The following is a 23,539-nucleotide window of genomic DNA, read 5'->3' on the forward strand; positions in this document are numbered from 1 at the left end:
GCGAGGTCAGGAAAGGCAAATCTATAGAGACAAGGGAATAGAAGAGTGGTTACCTAGAGCAGGGGTTGGAAATGGGGAATGATGACAAACGGGGCCAAGGTTTCTTTTTGGGCTGATGGAAAAGATTTAAAATAAAATTGTGGTGGTGTTTGCACAACTAATGCTAATACTCATCAAACTATACACTTCAAATGGGTAGATTTTTATGGCATATGTCTTACATCTCAATAATGTTTTTTAAAAAGACACATGCCCCTTGTTATCCTCAATTTGATAATCATTGTGGGGGAAAGAGGAGAATGTCTATTCTGAAATTTCCTCCAAGTGGTTCAGATACATACCTTCCCTGCCTCTACAAGGCTTTGATCCTCAAAGTGAGGTCTGTGGGGCCGGCAGCACTGGCTGACCCCTGGGAGCTGGCTGGAAATTCAGAACCTAAGGTCCCACCATAGAACGGTGATTGTGGCTAGAAACAGGTAAGTGTTTTCCAGTGAGGGAAGCACTGCTCTAGAACCCCCTGCAAACAGTGAGAGCCATGCCCCTGCACATCTTCTGTCTCATCACACCTTCATCCTTTAAGATCCAACAGTTACCAGGAAAAGTCCTTTCTCTGAGAACATTCTTGCTTTTCAGAATCCAAGGAATGGGGAGAAATACCTTGTTGACTGCCTCAAAGCCTTGTCCAGATGTTCATGTAATGCTGTAACCAAGAGTGAAATACCAGGCCTCTGAAAAACACAACCTCTCACCTCCCTTCCTGGATGGACACGAGAGGATCCAAATGCCTATTTACTGTAGCTAAGAGGCCTTTCCACAATTTGTCATATTGGTAAGCTGCCCCCGCTAATGTTTCTTCAGTAATCCCACTTAGCCCAAATATCAGATGGTCGGCATCGCGCACTGGAAAACAACCTATATGTGAGCAACACTTGCATGTTTTGAGGTTACAAAGTGAATGATACAGCAGGGAGTTATTTCTAACTGCTCTGCTTCTGGCCTGGAAGACAAGCAGAAATTGCATTTTAGAAGGTGCTTAGGGACTGTTAGTTGCAGAGGCTAAAGGCTGTCCCTTCCCCAAAAGATACTGGCATTAAATCTCAGATACCTACATAATCTACATAATCCTTGCAATTTTTACTCTAAAAATGAGACATTATTTTGATTCTGTTAGAGATTTTGACCATCTCTAAACAACAAAACTGTTCAGAAAGCATTATGTTCTTTTAGCATGATCCCATCATGTTAAGAATGGCATTTAAAGAGTTCAGTCCTGCTCTGTCATTGAAGGTGGCAGTCAAGCCTAGTGCTCACTCCCACCTTCCTTTGGTCTCCTGGGCTTCTTCATTTTGATCACTTTCCCTGAACACTGCCTGCAAAAGAGGAGCAAGAGAAAGGAAAGGTTACTAAAGCTGGGTTAGTTGGGTTTCTATTCCTTTGGAGGCCTGGGGACAGTGATGGACACTGTCTCTGTTTTTCATGTACCCCTCCTCGAGTCAGACAAATCAAACTCACAAGGGCATTCAATATAAGACAGCAAATGTATCTGAACCAAGTTTTTAAAAAAATCAAACACTTCAGAAATTGACACAAAAGTACATTCATTCACTCTTTCCAGTTATGCAATGTATAAACATTTTCTAGACTCTGCAAAAATGTAACAAGCATTTTTCATGTATTGCCTTACTTATGGTTGATACGGGAGGAGAAAGAAGAATGGATGCATGACCTCTGGGGCTCTCAGGCCAAGGATGAGGAGACACGACTGGACAGAAGAAGAAAGGGAGGAGATGGTCTGGAGCTGGGACAGGCGAACCACAGCTGACCATCTGTGGACATCAGATGAGGCTGCTCCAAATACAGATGAGAGAGGATCTCAGTGATTTAAGTTCCTCATGACATCATGTGAAAAGGACACGGTGTACCTCTCATGGCCCGATTTTACTCCTCAACATTTGAAGAAATACACACTCCAACGATGACATCAGATGAGTGAGAGTTCTTGTAGCCTAGATTCCCTCACCAGCCCTAAGAGCCATTTCCAGCGGAGACTGACGATACTGCCATCTACATGTCATTATGAATAGTCATATTAAACCTACCAGAATCTATCCCAGAGATCTCAACAATTACCAAAAAGAAAAGAATAACCAGAGCAGCCTTGGATAATTTTTTTTTAATGTTTAACCATATACTATCAAAATACATTGTTTCCTAAAGAAGGTTTAGATGAGATGATGTGTCCCACTTCCCTGATGAAAGACAGCACCTTACAATCTATGGCTGTTTCATATTATATATCTAACTATTGGAACCTGTCACTGAAGAAAGACAACAGCTTGATAATTGATTTGCATACTGTCATTTGTCCAAAGTTCAGTGGGTTCAGTGGCACATAATACAGCAGAAAACATTGTGGAGAAACAGCTGTATGCTCCACACCAAAGCAAGAAAGGAGTGTACCAACTGGTGACTACACAGTTTGTATTGAAAGAGTATAACAAAGAGTTATGAAATCACCTAGTTGGGACTGGGTGTGGATTCTTACAACTTGGCACAAAAATAGAGTTCAGGTTCCAGGTAGTCAGAGCCAGACCCGCCTCTAGCAGTCGTCCCACAGACAGACCACAGCTGAGGGCCTGAGCAGCAGCACTGGGCAGTTGATAGAGCCTTCTGGCAGGACGTGAGTCTCCTGAGAAACCCAGAAGTGAAGTGAAGTGTTTAGCATGCTGTATTTTGGGGAGAGATATAAATTAAATGTCAGTATGTTGGAGTAAGTAAAGGAAACTTCCTGGGATAGGAAGGTACTGATTATGATTGGAGATCTGGAGAGAAAATAAATTGAATTTGGCAGCATGAAAAGAAATGATTATATGTGTCAAGATTAAAGAAAAATCTCTTCTGTTTGAAGTAGAGGCTTACATGGGAACCTGAACAGGACTTACTAACTTGGTAGGGGAGAAAGAGAACATTATGAACTTAGAGTGGAGAATGAACGGGGTGTGCACATTCGGACTTTCCACTTCTGGCCTCTAGAACTGTGAGAGAATACATTTATGTTGTTTTGATCCACAAAATGTGTGATAATTTGTTAGGACACCTATAAGAAGCTAACTCAGATACCTGGGAGTTTAGGGGGGAGTGGCTCATTCAAGGCTCCTGGGTCAAACTTGGTAACTAATTCTAGCTGATTTAGGTGAAAGGGGTCTCTGCAAGGCTATGCAAGGCTTTTATAGGGGACTTACTGAATCTGAAAGGGCTGGAGGCGCAAGCTCAGATGATGGGAAGGACCCCGGAAGGCCTCGAACTCAAGTGCTGTGGACAGTCGTTCCAGGCAGCAGCTGCTCCTGCCATTGGAAACAGGAAATGAACTCTAGCCATCTCTTCTGTGTGTGTGTCACCCACAATCCAAAACTCCAGAAAGGACAACTTGACTGGATAAGACTTGGACTGCCTGTGGGGCAGGGGTAGAGAAATCTCCCTTGGTCAGCTCCCCTGTCAGCAAGAAGAGAAGTAACGGATCCTACAAGTACTACATGCAAGGGAAGCCACCCCCACACACACCAGTTCAGTAGGGGTTTTGAAAGTTAAGAACCAGAAACAACAGAAGAAAGATCCACACCAGGCCACACATGCTCCAGTCTCCGGTGGCTTTGGGAAATGCTGATGAAGTGAAAACCTAAAGAACCAGCAGAAGTTCGCCGTGGGCGTGTGCAGAGCTGAATTATTTCTGATGCACATACGCCCAAGGAAAGCCGCAATATGTTGCTATCTCAGCTAACGGGCAGACACAGCCCTGAACGCTCCCCAGCTCCCTCTCCCATTCTTACATGTCTTACTTCACTCCTGATTACAAAGTGTGAAATCAACTCAAAGGGATTTAGGGAGGAGAAAGGGAGAATAAGGGGTTCAAACCAAATAATGCCATATATGACCCTTCCGGACTTCACTGTACCTAAGCCCTTGGGACTTTAGCTTGGGATCCCCCATATATCATGAGACTGAGAGCAAACAGTGCCATCACTGCAACTACTGAAGTGTGTATTACATTGCTTAGCAACCCGGCACTGTTTGTGCGACTAACTCCTTGTCTGGACACATGTGAGAACAACTTTCTCTGGAGAATGTAACTGAGTCACAAGTCTACTTTTATGAGGTCAGGAAAGAATAAAAACATTATTTACCTACATGGTTGCCCACAGCTCCTGAAATGAAGCAGAGCTCTAAGAACTTCAGGTGAGACGACTGAGAACTTCAGGTGAGACGACTGAGACCACAAGGAGGATGAGGGTGAACAGGGATGGCAAGCTTCAAGAACAGGCTGGAAGTAAGTTATATTAACATCATCCTTCTAAGGAGGCAGAGGAGATCCAGTCTAGGGGTCTCTATTGGCCCCGGCACTGGTGGCAAGGGCCGAGGAGGTCACTAGAGTCAGTAGGATTTATGTCAAGACATAATCAATCTCTTGCCATTGTTCTTATATTGGCCTTTATACCTAGAAGTTTCCAGGGAAGATGTCATGATCATGATTTATGGATAATATTAAAAGCAAATTTACTGACTATTTAGCTAAAACATACCCAACTATTTATATTTATCCTTCATGCTGCTGCTATAAATAAGTCTATAAGCAAGTGATTCACACTTAGACTGCTGGGATCTGCCATCACTTTGCTCCACAGGCTGCTCCATGGCATCTGGGCCTGGCTCTCCCCTGCCCTGACACCTTGTCCCACTGTCAAGAGGAGCACCATCAGTGAAAGGGGTCAAATGACTGTCCTGCCATTTGGTAGTAGTATGCCAGGAGCAACTCTCCAAGTCCCAGATTCCTTATCTGTAAACTGGGTGAAATAATAGTAATTCATAGGTTGTTCTGGAAAGTTAATGAGATAATATAAATAAAGCACTTATCACTTCATGAAACACACAGTGAATAGTAACTGTATCAGGTTGGAATCCTATACCACTTACCTGCTGTTGACTTTGTACAAACCACTTGACCTATCTGAGCTTCCATATTCTCCTCTGTAAAATAGTGATAACAATGTTTATCTTACAGAATTCTTGGGAATAGTAAATGAGATAACATGTATGGAAGAGCCTGGGACAGAATGGGTATTCAGCTAATAGTCACTGATCAGTGGGAATAACTTCTCTGTTTCTACCCACTGCTCCCTCCAGAGTGTGGTTTGTTGATTCATGCATAGTTGGGATTACCTGGCTCTTTCCTCCAAAAAGATAAATTTCTCTAAATTCCTAAGACTTTTAACAACTTAAGGAGAGATACCATTTCTTCTATAGCTTGGTTATCTGACACCTAGTAGATACAAAATAAAATAAAAAATAAAAAAACATTCCTCCTCTGCCCTGACCTCTTGCCCTGTACCACCTCCTGACATCTCCCTACTCCACCCCATACTGTTTCTTGAGATCTTGCTTATTGCTTGATGAGGTAGGGGGAAGCTTAGTAACAACAATACTGACAACAAAGATTAAATTCTGAAAATTATATATCATTTCCTTTCCTGTGATAAGGATTAAGAGAATATTTTTTTTAATCTTTTAAACTAAGTAACTATGTGAAGTTGGTGTGATTGGTGGGGGAGGGGATTCACCTATTTCAAAAAGTACACAGATTGATCCATTGGAACATGGGAAAAAATATTAGAACTTCAATTCAATTAGTACAATAGTAAATGCATGTAGTGTATAAGTAAATAAATTCTTTAAACATACCCAAAAACTGTGATGGAGTTATAACTTAGATAATCAAAAATATTTGCAGATCATTGACTTAAAGCATGTATTTAATGTCACAGTATGCCATTAATCTTATATCCAAATTTTATTATGACATTTTAACTTCATTACTTTGGATTGCAAGTACTTGGATGTGTGGAGTTAGATACACAAAACATACATATTCAGCTTTAAAAGGTCCAATACCGTCAGTATACTTACATGTAGAAAAGGGGAGGCACCAGGAGATTAAAATTTTTTAATCACCTCATGTACCCTGTTAGCATTTCTACAACTAACACCCCAAGTGCTAGCCCATGTAGAATACACAAACACTTGGTCCAAACTGAGTCATGGGGACCAGCTTTCTCCCACAGTAACACAAAGCTCCGTGTGGTCCTGGCTGGATGTCTGATTTGCCACTCTCTCTGCCTGCTGGCCTCACCTGGACTCTGACCTGAACATGGTCCATGGCTCGGGGTTCCTGAGGTTGTTTGTAATGATCTTTCCTGCTGGCCTCTGCTTGCCCATTCCTCAAAGAAGTGTTGAATTGTAACCAGAAGACCCAAGGCTGCCCTATGCCTGTGTTGGGCATAGGCCACTAATTCAAATTGCCTAAATAGTTATAGCAGCTACACGACGCCCTCTTCTTAGAGGAATATTTTTTGTTAAATATTAAATAGTTTTAAAACTTTCTCCACTTCATTATTGAGGTCCTGACTCCCATGGGCAGTACTTGCCCCAACATAAAAGCTGGCTTCTAGACACACTTATCATCTGGGAAATATTCCTTTTTTGTTAGCTGAATAACCATGGTTAATAAAATAGATCAATGAGTCAGCCCCAGTCTTAATTGTTTGGGCAAGTCATGACTGACTAAATCACTCCTCAGACTTGTGACCCCAGGGTTCAGTACCAACACGGAAGAATTGCTTTCTCTTCTTTGCTGATTTAGGGCCAAAGGCTTAGCCAGCTAGAATGTGAAGTGAACTAGTAACAGAAATAACATTTAAGATAATTTTTCAATACAAACAAGATTTTTTAATTTAAATGAAATTTCTGATTTTGTGTGATGGTTGAAATGCTTTTATTACTCCAACACCTCATGAAGGCTCTTAATCTCCACATCTTCCTCTACGCCATCTCTTATAGTTGGATTTCCACTTTTCTAGAACATTTCCCAGCTCCTCTGATACCTTAAATTCTGAACCATCTGACCCACGTCCAATTCTCCAAGGTCTAATTCACATCTACATCCTCCTGAAACTTTTTCTGATGTTTGCAGCCCACACTGATCCCCCCATTCTTCCTATATTTCTAATAGCCACACCCACAGCCCCAATTTATGCCACTTTCTGCTGTTGTCCAACAACACAGGGAAATCTTGAATGAGTTGAATTAAATTATGTGCACATTCACTTTTGCTGTACTGTAAAACTCAACTTCAACATCATACTAAGTGTTGAGGAAGCTACATTAGATCAGCCTATTTAGACCTTGAGGTTGCCCATTTCTGTGTTAATCAGAGGAGATGTGCTACCATGTCAAGGAAAACCTTGGCATCAAGGAATCACAATGTTCCTAGACACAAAACATGCTGGATTATTGGGTTATTAACCTAAGCCTTCCTATATATTAATAATAATCACTTCTTATTGAACTTTTTAAAGGGAAGTATGAAGGGTAATGTTATAAAATGTGTTGTATTTATTTCAGATTGAAATTTTAAAGAAATACAATGTTACAGATGTATTGGAAATCCTCTTTTTTTCCCAGTCCCACTGCTCTCCCTTCCTATTAATAGCCATTGGCAATTAATAACATGAATTTGTATGTATCCTGACCATGTTATTTATGTTCATTACACATATACACACACATACGATGGTGCTCTGTTATATTAGTTACCTCCAATGAACCACACTCCAGGAATTCACACCATTCAGTAGGTGCCTCCCTTGAATCTGAGCCAGTCTGTAAGGAGTGGAATTGACACTGGGGCAGTTGCATACCCCAGCGTTAGAATGCCTGGCTGCTTCCACTTGGTTGCCCTGACCTGCCATAAGACTAAAGTGAGAGACGATGTATAGAGACCACATGTACAGGCCACCAGAAGTAAGAAGTTCCAAAACTACAGGGAGAAAAAGAAAGAATCAGCTGTCCCAAGTCCCTGCTGAACTCAGCCTCCACTGACCTGCCTGCCACCAAATGACTAGTAAAACCAGCAGAACTGCCCAGGTGGATTGAGCCCAGACTGCAGATTTGTAAGCAAAAAAAGTGTTTGTTTGTTGATTTAAGCCACTAAGTTTTAGAGTGGTTCGTTTTGAAGCATAGATAAGCAGAATACGTGAGTTCATAAATAATATATGGTAATATTTTCTATAGATTTTCCTTACAATTTAACATGAATAGCATCAGTATAGACAAATTCTGTAATCTGCCTTTTCTTACTCAATATTATGTTTTTAGGTTTATTAATATTAAAACCATAGATCTAGTTCATTCATTTTAATTGCTGTACATTCCATTGTATAAGCAACAGAACTTGCTTTAAAAATTGGGTTATTTCCATTGCTTTTCTTTTGCAAACAAAGAAGTAATGGACATTCTTATGTATGTCTCCGTGTGTTTATATGAGAAAATTTCTACAGTTTAAATACCTTAATGCTACTGAAGATTTTCTATGCACCAGGCACTATATTACTAAAACAATTTTTTAGGTAGCTACTATTATCCCCATTTTACAAATGAGGCAGATGAGGCTCAGAGAAGTTAAGTAACTGGTTTAAGTTCACACAGCAAATAAGTTACAGAAGTAGGATTTAAATAGGTTTATCTGACTGCAGAGCCCACATCCTCAACAGTAACATTCTTTTGTAAACAAGTGTCCTATGGAGCGATGTCTCTTGATTTGGTTTCTTTCCACTAGAATTATAAATCCTTTCAGGGCTTATAATTATATTATTTATAAAAATAATAACAGCTACCACTTATTAAGTACTTTAGTATGTGCCAGGTGTTGTAAATATTTGAAATACTATTTAATTTCATTTAATCCTCACACAACCTGATAATTGAGGTACTATTCCAATCTTACAAATGAGGAAACTGAGGCACAATGACTTTAAATAGCTTGCCCAGATGCATACAGACAGACAATAGCCAAGAAAAAGACAAACACAAGTTTTGCAGGGTTTGAAGGTTATTCAAACTGGAGTAGGGAGGATCTCTTAAAGAAAAAGAATTCAAATATACAAATACATTTAGAATGAAAATATGAACAACGACTAATTACTTGAGTCTTAGATATATAAGAACCTTTCCTCTGAGATGGCTTTGAACAACACCCTTGAAATACCTCAAAAATGCTTCCTGATTACTACCCAGCTTCTCTTACCATCCAGAACAGGGCACCTCCCTTCACTGACAGGGGCCGTGCAAGGGAGGATCCCAGAGGCTGAAGCAATATTAGCTGATGGTAGGTCTGCCTCCGCGCAAAGGGAGGATTTAAACTGGGTCTGCCTTTCTGCAGATGCCAGTTCTCCAACTCGGATCTCAGATGCCAGTTTGGATTCACACAGTCCAGAGGGCTGGCACCAGTGCTCAGTACATATTAGTACACATTAGCTCTTGCATGCTGCCTGCCTCAGTCACGCTCCCTCACATTACACAGTTCATTTTCTTCACAGTATCTACAACTTCTTACATTTGTGTATTGATTGTTTGTCCCACTAGAACATAAACTCCATGAGATCAGGGACCTTGTCCATCTTTGTTCCTTCCACATTGTATCCTCAACATCTAGAATAGTGCCTAGGCCTCATTCACAGTATCAATGAACACTTGTTGAATAAATTAGTAAATAAATGTTAGCTGAAAGAATAAATTAAAATACTTTTGGATTAAGATTAGAGAACATACAGAAAAGGTTTATAATAGAGTTTGTAGTATTTGAAACAACCAGTTCATGTCATCTTAAAAGCAAATTTCTATTATGTACAAATCATGTTTTATATTAAGCTCATTTTCTTATCAAAATGTTCAGTATGAGTTCTACACAATAGTATAAAGGACAGATCAAAGTGTGGGCAAAGGGTCTGTTTGTGTTTATACAGAGGATCAAAGCCTAATTTGGCTACCCAGAAAATGAACTAAGACACAATATGAAGAAGAACTTCCAACATCAGCACTCTCTGGAAGAGTCATACCAGAAGATGATCATCAAAAAAGCCTCAACAAAGATCCAGGCGATGCTGCAGTTGTAGCTGCATTTATCCCAACAGTTCCTGGACTTGCCATTGGAATGAAGGAGATATCTAAGCTGGCCTGTGCATATAGTAAAACAATAAATTTGACTGGATCTATACTGTTGGAACTCAACCAAGAATTAGGAGAAGTGCAAGTTGTAGCGCTCTAAAATCTTACGACTACAGACTATCTACTGTTAAAAGAACATATGGGATGTGAACAGACCCCAGGAATGGGTTGTTTTAATTTGTCTGATTTCTCTCAGACTGTTCAAGTACAGTTCGACAATATCCATTATATCATAGACAATTTTCACAAATGCCTAGGGTGCCTAACTGGTTTTCTTGGCTTCACTGGAGATGGCTGGTAATTATAGATCTGCTTTGGTTATGTAACTGTATTCCTATTATGTTACTGAGTGTGCGCAATTTAATTAGTAGTTTAAAACCTATACATGCTTAAGTTACACTACAAGAAGATATGTCAAAGAAATAATCAATCTTCCCATGTTTTCTTCCGTCTGCTACCTCTATAGCTTTTCTTCTTCCTTCCTAATTACAACCCTTAAATAGAATTCATGCCTCATATTGAATTCACCGAGTATCATAACTCCTCCAAGTGGTAAAGATACCTCAAGACAAATGCTGGGCATAGAAGCCACAGGGCATAAATCTGCAAAGAAGTAAAAAGCTAACCTTTTCAAACAATATGGCTTCTCTCTCACTTACCAACTTTACATTTCCTTGTATGGCCCCGGAAGATGACTGGTTAGCCAGAGACGGGTAAGATTTCTCAAGGGAGGAACAACCTAAGACAGGCACAGTCGCGGGGGGGCCATCAGGTGAGAAATTGGGGATCAACAGAGGTGAGGCTTAGAACCTCACCCCCCTGTTTTGAGAGAAATCTTCTGCATCCATGGATGTTTTATTGCCCTTGTCTAGCTTGGATTAACACTTAGTCTACAGGCACACACCTGATCATCTACATTTGCTCTCTTACAGCACTAAACTATGTTTTCTACCTTTATCTTGCATCTACCTACCACTTCAGCATTTTATTTAAAAAAAAAAAATAATAATAATAATGGAGAAATGTGGGATTCACATATAAATCAAGTATAAAAAATCAAACGAATATTCATATTTGACCTGATTATTTATAGTTCATAATGTGTGATCAAAACTGAAAGTTTCTGTGATGACTGCCCTTGTACTGTTCACCATGTAAGAACTTATTCACTATGTAAGAACTTGTTTGTTATGCTTCAGAAGATTGGAGACTGACGAGAATTAGGCTTGGGGTGGATTAATGATTGTGCATTGAGCATTGACTCCCCTATACAGAATTTTATTGTTGTTAACAACCATTTGATCAATAAATATGAGAGATGCCCTCTCAAAAAAAAAAAGTTAGAGAAAACATATATTTAGGAGTAAATGAAACAAAAATAAATGGAATTTGGATGATCCGTGGAGATAAGGGCAAATATATATATAGCCGCATAAGAATTCAATACTTACATAGCGTGTATACTTTGCATTATAACCACACAATATATTTCATCCTATTATATGATTCTCCGAGAGGGACAGAATTACAGTCTTTTAATGAATGAAGAATCTGAAGTTCAGAGTGGACACTTACGTGGCCCAAGATGCCACAGTCAACAAGCACAGTCAGAACTAGTACACAATTCTCCCAACTTTCCATTCTATTTGTTTGTATTGGCATCCTAATTATAATCATTAAAAAAAAATTCACAGATGAAAAAAAAATGTTCAGTATTTCAAATCCCAGGGGCAAGGCAGTTTTTGAGCAAGAGTTATTATCCTTCCTCCATAATTATAAGGTTGCAACCTAAAATAACAATATTCAAGAATTATCTTTACTAAAATGGCAATCAACAAGTCACACCACATATACTTTGGGAATCAATAGACATCTAAAAGAACTAACAGTAGCACTTCCTTTTTCCAGTGGAGAAATGTAAATGTTGCTCCTTCAAGGATGATTGATCTTAACATGAGAAATCGTTGGGAAATCAAAAATAGGAGAAATGTTTGTTTCTCAACTATGAATCATATGACAGAACTTGTAACTCTGACTTTATATATTTTTACACTGGTCTACCTGAAAGGCTATTTCATTTTTTATCCTTATCTAACATCTAAGTGACATGATCAAAATTCAAAATAACAACTTCATTTTCTTAAATTACATAACTGTACATAATTTTTTGTGGGTAAATACAGACTATATATATTGTCAAAGATAAATATTTGATATTAAAATGTCTTCTGTTTTCTTCTATTAAGTATAGTAAAAAATATCCCCAAGATAACCATAATTAATGTTTCACTTAGGAATGGTTCACTTCCCTCTTGACTTTCCAACCATCCCAAACAAGTCTCTGTTTCTGTTTATTTTGGTTAACATGATTTCCAAATCTTCATTCAGTATTCTGGTGAGTTTCAAAAGTATATTTTCAGTATCAGTTTATTTACATTGCTGTCAAATATATGGGGCTAATGGTGTTGGGACAATTGACCAACCATCTGGAGAAAAATAAATTAGATATGTCAATCCTTACACCAAAATAAATTCCAGTGGAATCAGAGACTTAGAAAAAAAGAGAGAGAAAGAAGGAAACCAAAAAGTACAAGAAAAAATAGGAACTACTTCTTGTAGTAGTAACTCTGGTTATTCAACTGACTATCCTGCTGAGAACAAGGAAAATGCTTTTAAACCTACACCTGCCACAGCACCCAACTATTCTACTCCTAGGTATTTGCCCAAGAGAAATCAAAGTATACGTCCACACAAAGACTTTAACATAAATATTCATAGTAGTTTTATTTGTAAGAGCCAAAAACTGGAAACAATTCGAATACCTATCAATAGGTGATAGATAAACAAATTATGGGTACCTTTACACAAAGGAGTACTTACACAGTTTTAAAAAGGAGTGAACTAATGGTATATGCAACAACATGGATAGATCTTAAGGTAATTATGTTGAGTCAAAGAATCCAGACAAAAAAGAGTAAATATTTTCATGCTTTCATTTATATAAAACTCTAGAAAATGCAAACTAGTTTGCTGTAACAGAAAGTAGATCTTTGGTTGCCCAAAGATGGGAATTTGGGATGGGACTAGGGTAAGGAAGGAGGGATTACCAAGGGACAGGAGGAAACTTTTGGGGTGGTAGGTATGTTCATTATTTTGATTGTTTCATGGTTTCATGGTTATATGCATCTGTCAAAACTGATTAAATTATACTTTTTTACATATGGCAGTTTATTGTATATAGATTATACTCAGTAATTTTACCTCAGCAATATTTACAGCAATGACTTCAATAATTTACCTTGACAAATCTATTGGAACATATTAATCCACTTTTAATTAGTAAGATAACATGAATATACAATTTCATTCCCATATAGGTTGGCAAAAACCGCTTGGAGTAATTTTCCCCTAAGGATGGAGATATCTTATTGCTGAGCAATTCCACTTTTAGAGAAAGTCTTGTTCATGTGTACAAAGAGATAAGCACAAGAATAAATTTGGGGAATTGTTGATAAGAGCAAAAAATTGGTAACAACCTAAATGTTCATGATAGAAGAAAAAATGAATTGTAGTATGTTCATACAATTGAATACCATTAAGCAATTAAAATGAAAAACTAAAGTTACTTGTGTCCACATGGATAACTTTTTTTTTTAATATGTAGAGTAGAAAGGGTAGGTTGAGAGAATACTCACAGGACTGTAACACTTACATGAAGTTTTATAGCCTGCAAAACAATACTAGAAAGTGTTATGGATAAATACATGTAAATAAAAGTATGAAAATATGTATGGGGATGATAAGTACCAAAGTCAGGATATTAATTATTTCTGGGAATAGGGTGAGTTCCAAGTAAGATTCACTGTGTTTCTTAGGTTCCATTTCTTTCTCTTTTTTTTTAATTAAGGTATCATTGATATACAATCTTATGAAGGTTTCACATGAACAACATTGTGATTACGACATTCACCCATGTTATCAAGTCCCCCCCCCACACCCCATTGCAGTCACTGTTGTTTGGTTCTATTTCTTAGAAAAGATCTGAGAAAAGATCTAAAGCAAACCCTGAAAGTTGTTATGATCGTGTATAGCTGTGTGATATGTCCAGACTTACCATATACTTTTCTATATTTTAAAGTATTTCATAATTTAAAAAAGAAATAATTGTATACACAGAGGCTGAATACTAATTTTGTGACAGAAGTAGTGCTGGGGAAAAAGAACAGTGACTCAGGTGATCAAGTCATTAATGAATGAGGACATGTGAATGAATTACATGTAACCAGGAAGGGTGGGTGAGAGCAACAGAAAGGGCTCTCAGGCACCATCATTAAATGGCGGGTGTTTCACAGGGTCTGGGATGGAAGAAGGAGCAGGCAGCCTGTTATCTACATTAACTTTAAATTCCATTCTTTTTATTCATAGGGGAGATTTCTCCAGTCCGAGAACCATCAACAGTCTTTATACAGGTATAGGTTAGTTAATCTGCTCTGCTAGCTATGGGCCCAAATAAAATGATTTCTGTTGACCAAGATTTCTGCTCCTTGCCATGGGGTCGCTCAAATCATGGCAGTGGCTTAGAGCCCTGACATTACTGACGTTAAGTAAAGTAAGGAGAAAAGCAAAGCAGCAAGGAGAAAACTGGATTCTGTTCTGGCTACAAAGCTACAAAGTGATGTGCTCTAGGCAGACACCAAAATCCTCCTCAAGAGAGAATGAACCTGAGCCAATCTGATTAATCAGAGCACCTAGAGTTCCCAATAGAGGCAAGTGGACTCTCAGCAGAAGGGCTCATCTCCAGTTCAACACACCCTCCAGAATTCAAATCTGATATTGTCTCAAAACATCTTGCCAGCAATTATGTTTCCAGACTTCCATGGATTTTATCCACGTTATAAAGTGTACTCCACACATCAGTTAAATTTGCATTTTTTATTTACTGGTGGTAAAAGATACTAACACTGACCTGTACAGAAATCCTAGAATACGAAACAACCCCATCAGCACTTTAAGCAAAGTAGAAGTTTTAAGCTTTTTTGTGACATTCTATGAGTGTGTCCAGTTAGCAGACCTACAAAAAGCCAAAGAGACAATAGAATTACAGCATCTCAAGGTAAGGAGAAACTTACCTTACTGTCTAGAGAAAATTAATAAACCTTCATTCAAGATGTAAGGAAGCTCAAAACCATTAACATTGTTTTACTCAAGATTTGGGAAAGACTTAGGCACAACACTAAGGCTAAAGATTATGTCAGCTGAAAGGAACAAAACATTACAGCATGGTTCCATTTACTAAGATTTGGGGATGAAGATCTATGTGGACCATTTTTAGAAAATCTACATTTGAATAACTGCAAACTGGAATTTCTTGATGTAATTGGGAACATTTGACAGGGCTGAGCTGTTTGAAGATGTTTAAAGATTGACTGAAGCAGAAAAAAGAAAAGAAAAGGTGGTCAGGGGCAAGAAGGCAGGGAGGGGCACAGGGAGAAGAATCTGTCTTAGCCAAAAAAAGGCACCAGGCTTATTATTTAAAATTTAAGATTTCATGTAGGAAACAGAATCCAGGAATATACACAGACCTCTAGTGGTTTTCTGGGGTGATAAGATCTTCTTTTCAAATTTTTCTTAATACATTGGTATTACTATTAAAATAGACTAAATAGAAAATGAGTAACCAAAGAACAACATCAATGGCTCTGTGTAGCTTGACAAGCCGAAACCAAGTAAAATTCATGGAAAACAGCAAAAGATCAAGAAGCCAGCACAAATTTAAGTCAAACAGGTGAGGCTTTCCATTCATTTGTCAAGACTTACTACAAAGTTATCTTAATAGAATGTAGTATTTTTGTTAGGCTAACAAACCAATATAAAAGAATACAAAATGCAAAGCTTATCCATAAGACGATGGAGACTTAAAGTATGACAGAAGGAACATTACATTCCAGTACAGAGGGGATGAATTTGTTCAACAAGTATTATTAATTATGCAAGCAGAAAAAACACACACAGATTCCTATCTCACATCACTTGCAAAAAATAAATTCTAGGCGAATTAAAGACTAAATGTGAAACATAAAACTTTTAGAGGAAATTATAGAATCTCTTTATGACTTCAGGACAAGAAGGAATTTCTTCAGTAAATGAATAAGAAAAAAAAGAAAATCACAAACTTTAAAAGAAAATACAGATAAATTTGGCAACATTAAAATTTAGAATTCTATATATAAAGAAACACAGACTGCTGGAAGAAATACATCTGTAACTCATAACAACTGACAAAGGATTAATAACCAACCAAAATATTAAATTTTAATGTTAATATATTATTAAATATTTATGTTAAGTAATCAAATCAATCTAAATATTTAAAAATCTTATATATCAGTAAGAGAAAAACAAGTAAATGGAAGCATAAATGAACAGGCAATTTATAGAAGAGGAAATCCAAATACCCTATTAAACATATGAAAATATACCTTTCCAGATTGGTAATCAAGAAAATTAAAAATGAAAGAAGATTTCAGTTAATATCCATTAGGCTGTAAACTTCAAAGTCTGTGCTGTGGACTAAATGTTTATATCCCCAAAAATTCCTATGCTGAAATCCTAATTCCTGTACTAGGACTTGGGGCCTGTGGGAGGTGATTAGATCATAAGGGCAGAGCCCTCCTGAAAGGAATTAGTGCCCTTGTCAGAGACCCCAGAGAGTTCTACTGCTCACCACTGCATGGGGCTACAATGAGAAGTCAGTAAGTAGTCTACAAGCCCAAAGACGGCCCTAACCAGAAATCAACCATGCTGGCACCCTGATCTCAGGCTTCCAGCCTCCAGAAGTGTGAGATTTAAATTTCTGTTGTATGTGGTACTTTGTTATAGCAGCCTAAACAGACTAAGACAGTGTGTCAGTGCTAAGTGCTGGTAAGGATGTGGAGCAACAAAAGTTCTCCTACCTTGTTGGGGTACACCTACTCCACAGAGCAATTTGGAAACATCTAATAAAGATGAAGACACACAGCCAACCCACTTCTGATATGTATTAGTATTTTCAGGGCAGCAATATACGTAATTGCAAAATTCAAAACAACCTAAATGTTCACTAACCAGAGAATAGATAAATGAATTACACTTTATTATCCCCAGTGTTAAAATGAAAGAACTAGGAATACATATGTCAGCATGGTCAAATCCCTATAACATAATACTGAGTGAAAAAAAACAATTTGCAAACATACATATGTATATATATGCACATATTCAACATGTACACATGCACACATTTTGTTATTCTTACACACACATTTTCCATGAAATTTAAAAATAAGCACAGTTCTATAAAGTGTTTATATCAAATAAATATGAAGTAAAAGGTTATGAACATTTATAAAAATGTTAAAGTTCAAATTTTGACTCAAAGAGAAAAGAGGGAGACTAGGATTAGGGATAGATACAGAGCACACTTCAACTGCATCTGTGCTATTTTCTTTCTTTTAAAAAAAACTCTGTATCAAAGATGTGAGAGAGATGAGTGGTGGGTACAACTCATCCAAGAGATATTCCTATACGAGGATGTGCTGGGCATGACTGTGGGCAGGGCACACTGCAGTGAATGGGACATCCAAGTTTCCACCCACGGAAAGCTCAAATTCTATTGTGGACACAGACCACATAAACATTTAGTCAGTAAGTCCTATAAAAAAAATAAAGCAAAATAGGTAGTTTTGGGTTGGGGGTTGGGAAGGCCACTCTGAGAGCAGAGAGGTGAACTCCGAAGAGAGCCACTGATGATCAGCATTTCCTTCCACATAAAAAAACAACACATTTCCTAGGAACATAAAAAAGAAGACAAGAATATCTGGAGATACATCCCACATCCCTGAACAGATACTGTAAATATATCATTTTTTCCTCAGAACAAATTGACAAAATAATTTTAAGACTCATCCAGAAAATTAATTGATATAGAATAACCAGTGAAACATAGGGGAAAAAAAGGGTCCCACAGGGGAATTTGATCTACTAAATATTAATAAATCTTGTAAATCCATAGTAATTAAAATATTATGTCTAAATTCAAGAGCAGACAAATCAATAGAAAACATAAAAAGTCCAGAAATAAAACTATAGGATATGGGTGACATATATCCACAGGGAAAGGATGGATTATTTCAATGTTGTTGTTGCAACTGGCTAACTGTTTTCTAAAACTCAGACTCCTGACTCACTCCTCACAACAAAATTACAGGTGAAAGAACCTGCAGAAATGAAAATAAGCATCTCTGGATCTAGGTGTTTAACAGAAAATCTAGAGTACTGTAAGTTCTCAAACAATGTGTGATGAATGAATGGATAAGACACAGAGATTCTTACTGAAGAAATGAAAGTTGTCATCTTGCATTATATCGACTTACTCATTTCTCCCTTTAATGCACATCTTGAGCATTTGTCTGTTACCATCAACATCTCAGGGTATACAGATGATTGAAGGCTCAGCATGTCCTTCCAAGTTGCTTGAATTTCTCCTGATAAAGGGCCCCATCCAGATCCAATTCATGGGCAGATCCCCTTTTACCCACAAGGTACTCAGCACCCTCTAAGCCACAGTCTCTGTTCCTTCCATTAGAGGAGCCTGGATGTGGTTGCCTCACACAGCATTAATTAAAAGGTGGCTCTTCTATCTCCTCTTCCTCAGCAGAACTCTAGAATCAAAAGCTAGGCTCAGACGTAGGAGGCCTGGGGGCTAAGCCACCAGAGAAAAAGCAACATCCAGGTCAAAGCATCACTGTCTGACTGTGGGAACCTTCTGCACCTGCGCCTCCCAGGACACTGATGGCAGGGAGACACTCCTGCAGGTGACCAGAGGCTAGCCTTCTTCAAAGCTCAGAAACTGCAGGCATTTTCAAATTCTCTTTATGAGTACCTCCTCATGGGGTAGGGAGAACCACTGAAACATTCATTTATCTTCTTTTACTTATGGAATAAACATTAATGTTTCCATGTTTTCAAAGCCATCTTAATGTTAATGGACGAGAACTGAAAAATCATTACTGGAGGTCTCAAAACACTCTCAGTAAAACAAAGTTTTTATTCTATGCAGAAGTCAGTTTCTTACACCTATTTTCATCTTACAACAAAATCAGAAGCTAATAACTAAGGTGTTACTGGTTTCAATATCTAAATTCAAGAGCAGACAAATCAATAGAAAACACAGAAAGTCCAGAAATAAACCTATAGGTTTATTTCCATCAGTTTTTAAAAGCTTTGCACATGTTCTATTTAATTAATAGTTTAATACCCACTCCCCGCTACCCTCACACCCCATGGGGGAAAATGAGTATAAAATTCTGGCAATATAAAATGTCCCGGAAAATGATCCTGTCAGTCATGTTGACAGCTAGAATGATGTGCCAATGTTATAGCTATCATAACAGCAACCTGTGATCTGAAATCTTATAAAAACAGGAAGCTCTGTGCTTTAAGATGTGCCTGGAATTCCTAATACAACGAGGGACAATCGCAATCTGTTACTGCCACCAGCAGGTCATTCTCACAAAATTATATTTCCCCCTTTGTGTTTGGTTTTGTTCCCAACTCACCTACTGATGTGTCTTGATCACCAAATTCTTTAATCAGGACAAATAATTAGATAAAAGAACAAATTCTTTCATGGGTATCCTTAGTAGCAATTACTTTTTAAAAATCTCTATATATGTAACAATTCTTCTTCCTTTTAGAAATAGCCCTGATCTTTTTCCTTGTCTTCTATCCTTACTTCCGTTTTTCTTTGTAAGCCCATTACTGTTTTGAGATCATTTTTCTGGTAAATATATATTAATTAGAACAAGTGGTCCTGGCATAAAACGTAGAGGCCCACAGTCCATCAGGCTGGATGACTACCACAGGACAGGCCTTAGATTTTCATTTAGCTTGCCCGTTTAAGGCTGCCGCGTTCAAGTGAGTTCTATAAAGCCACATCGACTTGTGATTAGGTCCAGCTTCTACCACTAACTAGCTTTGTGCTCTTGGGAAAAGTTGAACTTTTCTAGGCCTAAGTTTCCTCCTCTGTAAAATGAGAATAGTACGTTCATCTTAGAATTGTCAAGAGGAATAAATGACATGATGATTACAAAGGATGTAGCAAAATGTCCAGCACATAGTAAGCAATTAATAAATTATTTATCATTATTATTATTACCAGAAAGCAAAAAAAATTAAGTGACTCCCATATGATCAGAAACCAAATCAGCAGGAGAGTTCTGACTAGATGGTCCAGATTGCTGGTTTCCAAGCCAGAGCTCTGGCCATCACACTGCCATGAGGCTGACTTTGTATTTGTCCAGCTAATATTGAAGCTCCGGTTCCCTTGAGATAGGCACAAAAGTGCCACAGAATCATTTTAAGATAAACCCAGAACTATGCTAATGGTTTGTATAACTACAAACCATTAGCTCCATTGGGCATCCGTCTAACACCTGATAACAGTTTTCTTCCCCATGGAAGACAGAAGTGGTGTTTCCATGGTAATATTGCTCATAAGAAGCAAGTACATGTAATTTCTCTCTAAGATCTGAAATTTCCTTCTTTCATGGAGCTTCAGCGATATAAGGGGCTGTGCATTGTTTCCATCTGGTGGAACTATTAAACATATTCCTGGTGACGCATAGCCATGGGGGCTACTCTCCGGTGCAATTAGTGGAAATGGTTTCTCGTCTGGACTAAGACAGTGGCCAAAGCCACAGAGCCTCCGTGCCTTACACTGGTTGGGGCTGATTCCTTTGGTATTTCACTGAGCAGCTTCCATGCAGAATGGACAGTGTGAATTCCCATCTGGCCTTTCTGTCAAATTCATGATTCAGGAGCTGGGGAAGACCAGAAATGCCAAAGGTCTACTTTGCTATATAGAGAGTGAATGGGGCATTTGTGCCTCAATGGTAAGTCTCACATAGGTAACTTTGAAACGTTATCCTGTAATTAGATTCTCCTTACATCTCCCTTTCTATTTAAACAGTAACCATTCTGGATTTGCTGTCTCATCAAATGTTGAATTATGTATTAATTATTCCTATGTCTGCAAATGCTTTCTAACCAAGGATCTCCAATGGTCATCCAAATGGTTAAGTTACTGCATGGAAACTAAATATTGGTGGTGAGTTCCAGGACTAGGGAGAGAATTTACAGGATTTGCTTCTCAAGCTAACTTTACTAGACTGGAGATTTTTTTGTAAAGGGTCATGGATCTTTGGCAAGTGGTGGAAACCTCTGGCTAGTGCTCTCGATCCCACCTCAGTACACAGTCTTCTTTATTGCTCACTGTGTTTTTCAAGGCTCTGGTGTACGGGGAAAATGGGCAACCGTGCTCTTTGGCATCTGGCCAACACTCTCAATCATGTAGTTCTTTTTAAACTACCTTTCCAGGGTATAACCACCACCATAAATTTTGTTTCCAATGACAGTATGACAATATGTTAATGACCACAAAAGTCATTTTCTAAGTGCCTTCAATACAAGTAAAGACTTGGTACTCATCCAGTGGTTTTCTCCTGCCTCACATTCCTCCTTATGTCCATAGAAAATGTTTGAACACCATTGGCCACCCTTCCTTCAATTCAAGTTCCCACCCAGTTGCTGAGAATCTATACACTATGGGCCAGGCTTCAGGGTATAAGGACAGGAGCAAGCTTGGAATTCAAGGAATATCAAAGGGACAGTGGGAATGGAGTGTAAGTTAGTGAGGGGGACATGACATAATAAGAATGATGGGGCCAGATCATGTCAGCCTGTAGGCCATTGTCAGGACTCTGACTTTCATTCTCCGTAAGAAAAGAATGAGGTTTGGAGGAAAAAGGTAGTGCTTTTCTTCCTTTGCTGGTAAGAGCAAAGTTACCAAGTGATTTAAATGCATGCCGCAGGCTTAAACACGATGTCTCCACAACCCTGGGCTTTCACAGGAGCTTCCAGACACCCCCAGGTAAACCTGGAATGAGCCAAGAGTTCAGACCCTTCTATAGCCTGGCCTCATAAGTTAGCCCACAAACCGGCATCTGACTAAGAGCTTTGGCCCCACACCAGTCACCTTCCTCTCCCTTACACTTGCCCACTCTTCCTACTTCCCTTAATTTCATCGCCAGGAACTTTTCAACGGTAAGCATGAGCCCAGGAGTGGCTGCTCTGTGTGGTGAACGAAGTCCTTTTTTCGGGCTGGAGTGCCAGAGCCATGGGCCCCTCCTCACAGCTTATGGACCCTGGTGTCCCTTTGAGGTGTCTTAACCGGGCTTTGCCACCAAGTAGAAGAAAGCATAAAGGTGAGGAAGAAAGGAAACGTGTCACCCACAGCTACCATAGTGCTACCAGTTTTGTTGTGCCTCAGTTAGAAACTGATTTCCAAAGTCTACCCTAGCAGGGCAGTCCATCTCCATCCTGACCATGTTTACTGAGGTTTCATGAAACACAACGCTCCTCCTTGATGGTTTCCTTCTGTGGTTGAGGGTCTGAATGAATAAAGGGAGAAAGATGAGAGCAACTGGTTTCATATAAGAAAGCTGGTGGTGTCTGCTTTGCCAGCGACTAAATTTTAAAATAAGAACAGGATTCAGAGGATAAAGGTTAATGTGACACCCTATTGTGATGGTTATTGCTAACAGTAGAAAATAGTCTTTACTGTGTTAACATTTCCAAGTGTTGATAGAAGCCACAGGCTATCAACATTACTGCTGCTCTCATTATGACAGATTAAATAGCAATCATATAAATAATCACACTCTATCCAAAACTTGAAATTACATTCAATGATGCCTAAAAAAAAAAAACCCTTAGCCTATATGTACCTTAGTCTTCTTTACCAAGCCCTCCTATAAGCGACCTTTTCAAAGCTTACTGGGTACCACACTCCCCACCATCCCAGGTTGTCTTAGTGAATGGCTCTCCATCTATGATGATGCCCATTATGATGGTGCTGACTGCCACCTTTACGGAGAGGCCCTTCGTCCCCACCACTCCAGTGAGGAGAGCTCAGTTAATACAGCTCCTTTGCTTCCTTATTCACCACAGCCCTTGGGAGGAATGACTTATCTAATTGATACATTGTCAAGAATATCCTTGAGAAATAAACTTCTGCCTCATTTCAGCCCCTTATTTTGGATTCTCTGACAATCACAGCAACAGAAAGGCAGCAGAGAGTCTAAGAATGCAGCGGTAAGAGGCAGTGCAACCCACGAAAAAGACACTCACAGGTTAAGTCCAAACAAAAGAGTGAAGTGATTAAAGGTAAATAGAATGTAGATAAATGGAGGGGGGAACACAGGTTTGGGGAACAACCTAACAAATCACAAACTATAGTCATACACTAGGCTTTGTATTCGGGTATACATATAACGGATCCTCAGTAATAAACATAAATACATGAAGCGAGTGAGTACTTCTAAAGCACTTAGAAAAGCCTCTGACACAGTGAATACTACAGAGGTGCTACTAACCAAAAATAACTAAG

General features: G+C 38.7%; 1 long non-coding RNA gene across 1 annotated transcript; it reads right to left on the reverse strand.

The window, feature by feature from the left end:
* Positions 1–3,242: 3,242 nt before the first annotated feature.
* LOC140845383 (uncharacterized) lies at positions 3,243–23,087 on the reverse strand. Its single transcript, XR_012124187.1, has 4 exons — positions 22,878–23,087; positions 4,969–5,022; positions 4,182–4,318; positions 3,243–3,344 (listed from the first exon to the last, which is right to left on the reverse strand). It is a non-coding gene; the product is annotated as an uncharacterized lncRNA (long non-coding RNA).
* Positions 23,088–23,539: the final 452 nt, after the last annotated feature.

Source organism: Manis javanica, chromosome 2, assembly GCF_040802235.1.
Source record: "Manis javanica isolate MJ-LG chromosome 2, MJ_LKY, whole genome shotgun sequence".
NCBI classification, from domain to species: Eukaryota; Metazoa; Chordata; class Mammalia; order Pholidota; family Manidae; genus Manis; species Manis javanica.